This window comes from Scyliorhinus torazame, chromosome 6, assembly GCF_047496885.1.
Source record: "Scyliorhinus torazame isolate Kashiwa2021f chromosome 6, sScyTor2.1, whole genome shotgun sequence".
Taxonomy (NCBI): Eukaryota; Metazoa; Chordata; class Chondrichthyes; order Carcharhiniformes; family Scyliorhinidae; genus Scyliorhinus; species Scyliorhinus torazame.
In genome coordinates, this window is record NC_092712.1 from 223,651,220 (window position 1) to 223,663,857 (window position 12,638).

General features: G+C 50.8%; 1 protein-coding gene across 2 annotated transcripts in view; it reads right to left on the reverse strand.

The window, feature by feature from the left end:
• Nucleotides 1–12,413, reverse strand: part of LOC140425314 (antizyme inhibitor 2-like) — a 64,563-nt gene extending 52,150 nt beyond the window's left edge. For both annotated transcript variants that reach the window (XM_072509469.1, XM_072509468.1), the window contains exon 1: nucleotides 12,381–12,413. The gene's annotated coding sequence lies outside the window, so the exon portion shown is untranslated. The remainder of the gene's footprint in view (nucleotides 1–12,380) is intronic.
• Between the last annotated feature and the right edge of the window lie 225 nt (nucleotides 12,414–12,638).

Genomic DNA, 12,638 nt, shown 5'->3' on the forward strand with positions numbered 1-12,638 from the left:
GAAAAAGAACCTTTTATCCCAACTCTCTGCCTTCTGCCTGACAGCCAATCATCAATCCATGTTAGTACCTTGCCTCGAATACCATGGGCCCTTATTTTACTCAGCAGTCTCCCGTGAGCCACCTTATCAAAGGCCTTTTGGAAGTCAAGATAGACAACATCCATTGGCTCTCCTTGGTCTAACCTATTTGTTATCTCTTCAAAGAACTCTAACAGGTTTGTCAGGCACGACCTCCCCTTATTAAATCCATGCTGACTTGTCCTAATCCGACCCTGCACTTCCAAGAATTTAGAAATCTCATCCTTAACAATGGATTCTAGAATTTTGCCAACAACCGAGGTTAGGCTAATTGGCCTCTAATTTTCCATCTTTTTCCTTGTTCCCTTCTTGAACAGGGGGGTTACAACAGCGATTTTCCAATCCTCTGGGACTTTCCCTGACTCCAGTGACTTTTGAAAGATCATAACTAACGCCTCCACTATTTCTACAAATCCTTCTACAAATCCTTCTACAAAGCTATCTCCTTTAGAACTCTAGGATGTAGCCCATCTGGGCCCGGAGATTTATCAATTTTTAGACCACTTAGTTTCTCTAGCACTTTCTCCTTTGTGATGGCTACCATATTCAACTCTGCCCCCTGACTCTCCGGAATTGTTGGGATATTACTCATGTCTTCTACTGTGAAGACTGATGCAAAGTACTTAATTAGTTCCTCAGCTATTTCCTGGTCTCCCATCACTCGATTACCAGCGTCATTTTGGAGCGGCCCAATGTCAACTTTTGCCTCCCGTTTGTTTTTAATGTATTTAAAGAAACTTTTACTATCATTCCTAATGTTACTGGCTAGCCTACCCTCATATTTGATCCTCTCTTTCCTTATTTCTCTCTTTGTTATCCTCTGTTTGTTTTTGTAGCCTTCCCAATCTTCTGACTTCCCATTCCTCTTTGCCACATTATAGGCGTTCTCTTTTGCTTTGATGCATTCCCTAATTTCCTTTGTCAGCCATGGCTGCCTCATCCCCCCTCTGATAACCTTTCTTTTCTTTGGGATGAACCTCTGTACTGTGTCCTCAATTACTCCCAGAAACTCCTGCCATTGCTGTTCTACTGTCTTTCCCACTAGGCTCTGCTCCCAGTCGATTTTCGTCAGTTCCTCCCTCTTGCCCCTGTAGTTACCTTTATTTAACTGTAACACCTTTACATCTGATTCTACCTTCTTTCTTTCAAATTGGAGATTGAATTCGACCATATTATGATCACTGCCTCCTAAGTGCTCCCTTACTTTAAGATCTTTAATCAAGTCTGGCTCATTACATAACACTAAGTCCAGAATGGCGTGTTGCCTCGTGGGCTCCATCACAAGCTGTTCCAAAAAGCCCTCCTGGAAACATTCAATGAATTCCCTTTCCTTGGGTCCACTGGCAGCATTATTTACCCAGTCCACCTGCATATTGAAGTCCCCCATGATCACTGTGACCTTGCCTTTCTGACATGCCCTTTCTATTTCGTGGTGCATTTTGTGCCCCCGGTCCTGACCACTGTTAGGAGGCCTGTACATAACTCCCATTATGGTTTTTTTGCCTTTGTGGTTCCTCAACTCTACCCACACAGACTCCACATCATCTGACCCTGTGTCGTTTAGTGCTATTGATTTAATTTCATTCCTAATTAACAAGGCGCCCCCTCTGCCCACCTCTCTGTCTTTTCGATAGGTTGTGAATCCCTGGATGTTTAAATGCTAGTCCTGAACCCCCTGAAACCATGTCTACCACATCATACCTGCCAGTCACAATCTGGGCCACAAGCTCATCTACCTTGTTCCGTACACTGCGCGCATTTAAATATAGCACCTTTAATTCTCTATTGACCGTCCCTTTTTGTTTTCTTAGTGTGGTGGACCTTGGTTTACTGAGCCTTTCCATACACTGTCATATTTTGTGGGATGGGGACTATCGTAACCTCTCCTGAGTTTTGTCTTTTTGTGCTTTTTTGTATTCCTAAGCAGCTACGCTTCCCACTGATGACTTCACCTCTTGGTTCCCTGACTTTCCCTTCCCCCCCAATCTTTAGTTTAAAGTCCTATTGACCACCCTATTTACTCTTTTCGCCAGAACACTGGTCCCAGCTCGGTTCAGGTGGAGACCATCCCAACGGTATATGTCCCCTCTGTCCCAAAACAGATGCCAGTGTCCCATGAAAAGGAACCCCTCTTTCCCACACCACTCTTTCAGCCACATGTTAACTTCCCTTATTCTTGCCTCCCTATGCCAATTTGCACGTGGCTCGGGCAGTAATCCGGAGATTATGATCCTTGAGGACCTGTTTTTTTAATTTGAATCCTAGCTCTTTATAATCTCTAAACAGGTCCTCTTTCCTATACTTACCTATGTTGTTGGTACCGACATGGACCACAACAACTGGATCCTCCCCCTCCCTCTCCAGTATCCTTTCAAGCCGGTCAGAGATGTCCCGCACCCTAGCACCGGGCAGGCAACATACCGTGCGGGACTCTTTATCCTGCTCACAAAGGATACTATCTATCCCCTGATAATAGAATCCCCTACAACTACAACTTGCCTATTTACTCCCTCCCCTTGAATGGCCTGCTGAACCATGGTGCCTTGGTCAGCTGACTCATCCTTCCTGTAGCCCTGTTCGCCATCCACACAAGGAGCAAGTGCCTCATACCTGTTGGACAGGGTCAAGGGCTGAGGCTCCTGAGTTCCTGACTGCTGGTTCCCTTTACCTGCCTGACTTGCAGTCACACCCTGCTGTCCCTGGCCACTGGCAGGATTTAAACTACTTACTCTGACAGGTGTGACTGCCTCCTGAAACACAGTGTCCAGGTAAGTCTCCCCCTCCCGGATGTGCCTCAGTGTTTGAAACTCAGACTCCAGCTCATCAACTCTGAGCCGGAGCTCTTCGAGCAGCCAACACTTACTGCAGATTTGGTCGCTGCAGCTCGCAATGGGATCTGCCAGCTCCCACATCAAGCAGCTCAAGCACATCACCTGACCAGCCATCACTAATTAATTAATTAGTTTAACTTAAGTTTACGAGTTTAGCTGTGTTTTTTTTTTTTTAAATTTGGGGCAGATTTGCTATCAACCAATCAGATAACAGCTTCCCTCTGATGTCACATTTGGGGGAAAAAACCGGAAAACAGGAAGTTACCGTTAGGTTTTTTATACTCACAGAGACTGCCCCTCCTCCTCCGAACGGCTCCCGAAATTAGGTCCGAAGAAAGAGAGAGAACAAAACAGTAGGGAAAAGCCACCTTCTCCCACTCTTCACCGAATTACCTCACTGCACCAAATTACCAAATTCTCACTCAGGCTGTGTCTCCTTGACCTGCGCAATGCTTACTAATGTGCGCTTTCTGTCTGTCTTTTATACAGACTTTAGGATGACTCACACTAAAACTTCAAAGAGAAGAATACAACGTGTACCTTTGTGCCCCTTAACAGGCCTCAGGTGACTGCCAGATAACTGCCTCTCAGCAATTAGGGTGGGGGCAGCTTCAGCCAATCAGACACTAATCTACACTGCACTTTTAACTGAAAAACAGCAAAATTAGATTAACCACTTACCTTTCCTGGTTACCTCACTGCACCAAATTACCAAATTCTCACTCTGTCTGTCTCACTCACTCAGGCTGTGTCTCCTTGACCTGCGCAAAGCATAACCTCCCTAGTCTTAAATTCCATCCCTCTAGCACTGAAGGACAAAATTCCATTCACCTTTTTAAAAAAATAAATGTTTTATTAAAGTTTTTCCAATGAGCGTTTTTACATAACAAAAATAAAAATACAGGTAATAAAATATAACAATCAATATATCCCAAAGCTTACAGTGAAACTACTTACACAACAGAACATTTTTTTAAAATTTTTTTTAAACAGAACAAGGTGGGTTTTGTCTCCATGCCCAACTCACATTATATCAACAGTACCCCCACCTGAACCCCCCCTCCCCCCAGGATGCTGCTGCTGCTGACACTTACTGCTCCCCTAGAAATTCAAGGAAAGGTTGCCACCGGCGGGAGAACCCCGTCAAGGACCCTCTCAAGGCGAACCTTATTTGCTCCAGGCTGAGGAACCCCGCCATATCACTAACCCAGGTCTCCACATCCAGGGGTTTTGAGTCCCTCCACATTAGCAAGATCTGTCTCCGGGCTACCAGGGAGGCAAAGGCCAGTACCTCGGCCTCTTTCGCTTCCTGCCCTCCCAGATCCTCCGACACCCCAAATATCGCTACTGTTGGACTCGCCTTCACCCGAGTGTCCAAAATCCTCGACATCACCCTCTCAAACCGCTGTCAGAATACTTTAAGCGCCGGGCATGCCCAAAACATATGGGCATGGTTCGCTGGACTCCCTGCACATCTCGGGCACCTGTCCTCCACCCCAAAAAACGTACTCATTCTTGCCGCCGTTATATGCGCCCGATGCACCACCTTAAACTGAATTAAACTGAGCCAGTCACACGATGAGGAGGAGTTCACCCTGCCCAGGGCATCGGCCCACAGGACCTCATCCAGCTCCGCCTCCCACTTGCCCTTCAACTCCTCCACTGAGGCTTCCTCCACCCCCTGCAGCTCCTGATATATGTCCGACACCTTCCCCTCCCCTACCCAGATGCCAGACACCACCCTGTCCTGGATTCTATGCGGGGGCAGCAGCGGAAATATCCCCAACTGTTTTCTAAGAATGTCCCGAACTTGGAGCTACCTGAACGCGTTCCCTGGGGGTAGGCCGAACTTCTCCTCCAGCGCCTGCATGCTGGGGAAAGTCCCGTCTATAAACAGGTCCCCCATCCTCCCACTACCTGCCCTATACCAGCCTTGGTATCCCCCATCCAACCTACCCGGAGCAAATCTGTGGTTATTCCATATCGGGGTCCACACCAAGGCCCCCTCCTCGCCTCTGTGTCTCCTCCACTGCCCCCAGATCCTCAGTGCCGCCGTCACCACCGGACTAGTGGTGTATCGCGCTGGCGAGAATGGCAGCGGAGCCGTAACAAGTGCCCCTAGACTGGTGCCTCTACACGACGCCGTCTCCAACCGCCCCCACCTCCATCATCCATTTCCTGATCATGGCCACATTGGCCGCCCAGTAATAACCGCAGAAGTTCGGCAGAGCCCAAGAATACCCTTTTGACTCACGGGGTTTTATTTGCCCACACAAATCCCGTAACAATCCTATTCACCCGCTTGAAAAAGGACTTGGGGATGAAAATAGGGAGGCACTGAAATACGAAGAGGAACCTGGGGAGAACCGTCATCTTCACAGTCTGCACCCGTCCCGCCAGGGAACGCGGGAGCATAGCCCACCTTTTAAACTCTCCCTTCATCTGCTCCACTAGCCGGGTTAAGTTGAGCCTGTGCAGGGCATCCCAGTTCCTGGCCACGTGTATCCCCAAGTTCCAAAAGCTCCTCTCCACTATCCTGAGCGGGAGCTCCCTCAGTCTCTCCTCCTGGCCCCTAGCGTGGACCACGAACAGCTCACTCTTCCCCACGTTCAAACTTATACCCAGAGAACCTCCCGAAGTCCCCCAGGATCCGCATGACCTCCCCCATCCCCTCTAACGGGTCCGAAATATACAACAGCAGGTCTTCCGCGTAGAGGGAGACCCGATGCTCCTCCCCTCCGCGCACCAGTCCCCTCCAATCCCCCGAAGTCCTGAGCGCAATGGCCAATGGCTCGATTGCCAGGGCAAACAGCAACGGGGACAGGGGCACCCCTGTCTCGTTCCCCAATGCAGCCTGAAATATTCCGACCTTATCCGGTTTGTGGACACACTCGCTACAGGGGCCTGATACAGCAGCTTGACCCACCCTATAAATCCCTCCCCAAATCCAAACCTGCCTAGCGCCTCCCACAGATACTCCCACTCCACCCTGTCAAAGGCCTTCTCCACGTCCATCGCAACACCTCCTCCATCCCCCCCTCTCCATCCCCCCCCCCTCCATCACCCCCCCCCCTCCATCCCCCCCCCCCTCCATCCCCCCCCCCCCCTCCATCCCCCCCCCCCTCCCCCCCCCGTCCATCACCCCCCCCGAGAGCATCATGATAATATTCAGGAGCCTCCTCACATTCGCGTTCAGCTGCCTGCCCTTAACAAAACCCGTCTGGTCCTCCCCAATCACTCCCGGGACACAGTCCCATATTCTGGTGGCCAGAATTTTTGCCAACAGCTTGGCATCCACGTTCAGGAGCGATATCGGCCTGTAGGACCCATACTGAAGCAGATCCTTCTCCTTCTTCAGGATAAGCGAGATCAATGCCTGCGACATTGTCGGAGGGCGGATCCTTTTCTCCTTTGCCTCATTGAAGGTTCTCATTAGGAACGGGCTCAACAGCTCCGAGAGCTTCTTACAAAATTCTACGGGGAAGCCATCCGGGCCCGGGGCCTTGCCAGTCTGCATGCCTGCCAGCCCCCTGACTACCTCCTCCAACTCAATCGGGGCCCCCAGTCCCTGCACGCGCTCTGCCTCCACCCTTGGGAACCTCAACCGGTCCATGAACCGCCTCATCCCTTCCCCCTCCCCGGGGGGTTCCGACTTGTATAACCTTCCGTTGAACTCCCTGAAGACTTCATTGATCCTCTCTGGGCTCAGCACCATGTTGCCTTCCCTATCCCGCACTCCCCCCAATCTCTCTGGCTGCCTCCCTCCTGCGCAGCTGGAGCGCCAGCATCCTACTCGCCTTCTCCCCATACTCATAAACTGCCCCTTCGCTTTCCTCAGCTGCCTTCCCCGTGGACAGCAGGTCAAACTCCGTAGAGAGTCAAGAGAACACCTTGGTAATTGTCTCCCTGGACGCAGAGAAGGCCTTCGACAGAGTCGAATGGAAGTACACTGGAGTGGTTTGGGCTGCGGACAAGATTCACCTCATGGGTGAAACTCCTGTAAAACGCCCCCAAGGCGAGCGTTCGGACCAAATCGACAAGCTCTGAATACTTCCAGCTGCACAGAGGCACCAGACAGGGATGCCCGCTGTCCCTGCCCCTGTTCGCCCAGGCAACTAAACCCCTGGCGATCACCCTGTGAGGTGCGAGAGGTTGAAAGGGTATCCGAAGAGGAGGCAGAGATCATAGAGTCTCACTGTATGTGGATGGCCTGCTCCTCTACATCCCGGACCGTTAAATTGCATGAATGAAATCATGAAGCTTCAGGAAAAGTTTGGGCTACAAACTCAATCTGAGGTTTTCCCGCTGAACCCAAGCAGGGGAGGGACAGAACTGGAAGGGAGGCCGGCCAACCATGCCCACATGTTCTGGGCATGCGCCAGATTTGTGGGGTTTTTGGACTGCCTTCTTCAAGGTGATGTCCAAGTTTATGGGGGTGAGGGTGAAGCCGTGCCCGAGAGTGGCAGACTTCGGGGTATCGGACCAGCCACAACTTCATATGGGGAAGAGGGCGACGCCGATGCATTTGCTTCCCTAATCGCACACCGGCTCGGCTGGCGATCAGCAGCACCACCCACAGCTGCAGACTGGCTGGCAGACCTGTTGGAATTTCGCCATCTGGAGAAGATCAGAAACACCACACAAGGGTTGGAAGAAGGCTTCCACAAAGCGTGGGGGCCATTCATCAGCCTCGACCAAAACCTGTTCGAAGCCAACAACGGGGGTCCCCTCACAAAGCCATAAGAGTAAAACAAAAGCCAGAACAGACCATCAATGGTGATGGGAAGGGCCTAGGATAAGACCTGGAGATAGCAGACAAGGGAAGGGGGAGCCGCGGGGGGGGGGGGGGGGGGGGTGGGGGTGGTATCAGATGGAGGAGGGGTGGCGAAAAGGAATGTGAAAATTGTAAATTATAGCCGTTGCATCCATTTCTTGTACAGTGTAAAATTGCAAGCTTTAATAAAAATATTTCTTTTAAAAAAAGAAATTCAGAAACCCCAAGAAGAGTCGGGAATCCTAGCATTGGGACCAGGCCACCACTTTTACACCTCTACAGTGTCTCCCTGACCTCAGGAAAATCTAACTCAACAGCACTGAAAATCTGCAGGGCCTCTCCTGATCTCCAGGAACCAGGCTACATTGGACCAATGTCATTTTTTTCCATTTGCCCAGTGGCCCCTGAATTACTGCAAGTAACCGAGCAAACACTCACGGGATACAAGGACCCATTTGCTTAAGCGGAATGTAATATACTTAAGCAGACATGAAAATAACCTGTGGAACATGTGATCAATCAAAATAAATGAAAAGAAAAAAATAATAGAAAGAACATAGAACCTACAGAGCAAAGAGAGGCTATTTCGCCCATCAAGTCTGCATTGACCCTCTCAAAGGACACCGTACCTAGGCCCACTTCCCCAGCCTTATCCCCCATAACCTAACCTGCGCATCACTGAACACGAAGGGACAATTTAGCATGGCCATTTCACTTGACCTGCACTTCCTTGGATTGTGGGAGGAAAACGGAGCACCGGGTGAAGACGCACGCAGACAGGGGGAGAACGTGCAAACTCCACACAGAGTCACCCAGGGCAGAAATCGAATCCAAGTCCCTGGCGCTGTGAGGCAGCAGTGCTAACCACTGTGTCACCGTACCACCCATGTTACCGCAATGATCAACTGAGACAAACAAACTGCTTCAAAGTTATCATTTGAACAGATGCAAATTCAGTAGGCTGACAGATACCTGTTGAAGAGACCACAATTACAAATAATAAAAAAAGAAATAAAGAATTTGTTCTGAAGACAATAACAAATGATAAAAGTTGGTCTAAAACATTTAAAATGTACCAACAGTGCAAGATTCATACTTCCAACCAGTGGGGTTCTATTTACATGGTTACATCAAATTAGGCAGCCATGGGTCATCTGTCACATCTTGTATTATAAACTGATCAATTCCTGGAAGTTTCCAATGTGGATTACAACTAAACTATGCCAAAGCAAACTTCACACTTGCTGATGTCAAGAATTACTTCAATGATGAACTAAAACCAGTAACTGGCTTTCACCATTTCTATAAAGCTGCCTTTCAAGCAGAGAGAGAGGGGGGAATGTTCCATCAGGAAATCAGCAGTGAGATTATGCCATTGGTGGGACTAAAACACCAACTGGCCAGCAACTCCCCCCCCCCCCCCCTCCATAAGGTCTGCCAGGGCAATGGCTATCTAGTAGCTGTTGATATGTTCTTCTCAACTCATCAGATGGAAAAGTAGACTATTCAAAAGTGATTGCGGGATATTAAATTAATCACCCAGGCAATAGCACAATAGACAAGGGGCAGGATTCTCCGACCCCCCGACGGGTCGGAAAATCGACCGGGGCTGGCGTGAATCCCGCCCCCGCCCTGTCCCGAAGTCTCTGCCACCAGAGATTTGGCGGGGGAATCGCGCCGCGCCGGTTGGCGGGCCCACCCCTGCCGATTCTCCTGCCGCGATGGGCCGAAGTCCCGCTGCTGGAATGCCTGTCCCGCCAGCGTGGATTAAACCACCTTTTGAACGGCGGGACAAGGCGGCACGGGCTGGCTCCGGGGTCCTGGGGGGGGGGGGGGGGGGGGGGCGCGGGGCGATCTGGCCCCGGGGGGTGCCCCCACAGTGGCCTGGCCAGCGATCGGGGCCCACCGATCCGCAGGCGGGCCTGTGCCGTGGGGGCACTCTTTTTCTTCCACCTTCGCCATGGTGGAGGAGTAAGAGACCCCCTCCCCTGTGCATGCGCGGGGATGACGTCAGCAGCCGCTGATGCTCCCGCGCATCCGCGGACCCGCGTCGCCCGGCGAAGACCTTTCGGCCCCGGCTGGTGTGGCGGCAAAGGCCTTTCCCGCCAGCTGGTGGAGCGGAAACTGCTCCGGCGCGGGCCTAGCCCCTCAAGGTGAGGGTTTGGCCCCTAAAGGTGCAGAGACTTCCGCACCTTTGGGGCGGTCCGACGCCGGAGTGGTTCCCGCCACTCCATCCCGCCGGGACCTCCCGCCCCGCCGGGTAGGGGAGAATCCCGCCCCAGGTCTGTCCAGATATGAGCTAATCAATCACTTTCTATGGAATACCCAACCAATTATTGGGAGAGGCCATGTGACCAGAATAACTGTTTTTTGAAATGCCTTTCATTATAACACCCTGGTTGCTTTGGCTGTCAGGAAGAAGTCTGCAAATGGAAAAGTACACCATCTCTCTCCCTTCTCTCTCGGGTTCAGAGGCCTAACTTTGTTACAGTGTAAAACCGAGATAGAGGGTGAAATTAGTGTTTGGGAGACTAAGTGTTGATGTCGGGACTGAAATGCAAGCAGTTCACGTTCCTTTTGGGGGCGCTATTTGTAATAATTCAGAACGTGTTAATGGGCCAGAACTCTGCCCACGTGTATCTAGAGCAATTCTTATTCTTGCCTGCGTTGGATTTGCTGGGGCTGGAATTGGTGCTGGAGAGCTTGACAAGCTGCAGCTGCTTATGAGGACTCCACTCCCCACACACTCACATTCCAGCCAAGAAGGTGGCACAGCGGAGAGCTGGCCCCTGTTTAACTGAGACTGGTCTTCAGAGGGTGTAGAAAGTGGAGGTCAGGCGGGACACCTTGTTGCCAAGGGTGGGTAGGAGGATCCAGCCCGTTATCGTCAACCGAGCCTGGGTGGAGGTGGCAGAGGAGGACAGTGCAGACTAACCAGGTGGAGCGGCACGCAGTGCAGAAAAAGATGAATGACCTTGGGGCAGCTCGGATGGGTCACCACCCCTGTTCCCCTGGCATCAGTCCTGTCCCTGGCTGCATCTCCCTCACATCCCACCCTGCACCAAACCCCAAACACTTGCTTTGTCCTCTCTGGCCAGGTGCCTTGCACACACATGCCACCAGCTACAGATCACCCCCCCCCCCTCCCCCCACCCTGTGTAACTCGCCTCCATGTGTCTCACCATATCCTTTATGTGTCCCCGAGGAAAAGGCAGCCCATAATAGGAAAGAGCAGGAGCAGACTGGAGGGGGGATCCGGACCGCGGGGCTCGAACGGCCATGGGGCAGTGGGTGATAGAGTTAGCCAGGGAGATGCAGCAGAGGGGTGTCGCCAACTTTCCAGCATCCGCAAGTGCAGTCGGATGAGTCCAACCGCCTTCAGGTGCCGGAGACCGTGCCGGCAATGCTTGGTACGCAAGCCAACTCTGACGGACGAAGGAGGAGAAATGAGAAGACATGTTAGCAAGATGAGTATTCCCTTGCCCATCCAAATCCAACAGGCCACACATTGACCCTCAGTTGCATTTCAGCTCACCCTCCAAATGTTCCCCCCCCAAACCCACCCCCACCCCTCAGTCATTCCCCCAATATGTTGCCTTCCACACTGCACCCCTGTCTCCATCAGTGAATGGCACCGGGCCTGTGATGTAGGGAGACCTTTATCTTCACCACCTGTCCCTGTCAACAGGGGTACTGGTAGCTGCCGCAACCCATGTTGTGATCGGCCCTGTGGCCCCTGCCCTATTTCTGAGATGGTGTCCTCTGGTTCTAGTTTTTCCTACAAGTGGGAACATCCTCTCCATGTTCACTCTATCCAGGCCTCGCAGTATCCTGAAGTTTCAATAAGATCCCCCCTCATCCTTCTAAACAAGTACAGACCCAGAGTCCTCAACCGTTCCTCATACGACAAGCTCATCGTTCCAGGGATCATTCTTGTGAACCTCCTCTGGACCCTTTCCAAGGCCAGCACATCCTTCCTTAGATACGGGGTCCAAAACTGCTCATAATACTCCAAATGGCGTCTGACCAGAGCCTTATACAGCCTCAGAAGTACATTCCTGGTCTTGTATTCTAGCCCTCTCGACGTGAATGCTAACATTGCATTTGCCTTCCTAACTGCCGACTGAACCTGCATGTTAACCTCATTTGCCTTCCTAACTGCCGACTGAACCTGCATGTTAACCTTAAGAGAATCTTGAACTATGCCTCCATTCCTTTTTCCAAAGTGCATAACCTTACACTTTTCCACATTGTATGCCCTCTGTCACTTCTTTGCCCACTCTCCTAGCCTGTCCAAGTCCTTCTACAGCCCCCTTGCTTCCTCAATACTACCTGTACCTCTACATATCTTCGTATCATCTACAAGCTTAGCAACAGTGCCTTTAGTTCCTTCTTCCAGATCATTAATGTATATTGTGAATAGTTGTGGTCCCTGCACAGACCCCTGAGGTACACCACTAGTCACCGGCTGCCAGCCTGAAAAAGACCCTTTTATCCCCACTCTCTGCCTTCTGCCAGTCAGCCAATCCTCTATCAATGCCAGGATCTTACTCTTAACACCATGAGCTCTTGTCCTACGAGGCACCTTGTCAAAGGCTTTCTAGGTCCTTTTCCATTTGGTTGCCACCCTTGAACACAAATTTCATAAGAGGCTTAATTTTGCTTTGATCACAAGCAAAAGAAAATAAGTTTCTTACCCTCACAGTTCAAGAGTCTCTGAATACCTGTAGAAACGGAGCTCAGTGGTATTGAAGGTATGATGCATTTTGCAGTTAAAATACAAGTGACAAAATAGTCAAATTTTAAAACACAAATCCACATGCAAATGGAAGTCAGAAGGTAAAACGGAAAACTGTGACAAAAATAGGGATCTTAAACAGGTCACAAAGATGCTTTAAGAGTTGAGTGGAACAACAGGACAATTCCTGGATCTGGACCGGTGAGCGGGGGAATGA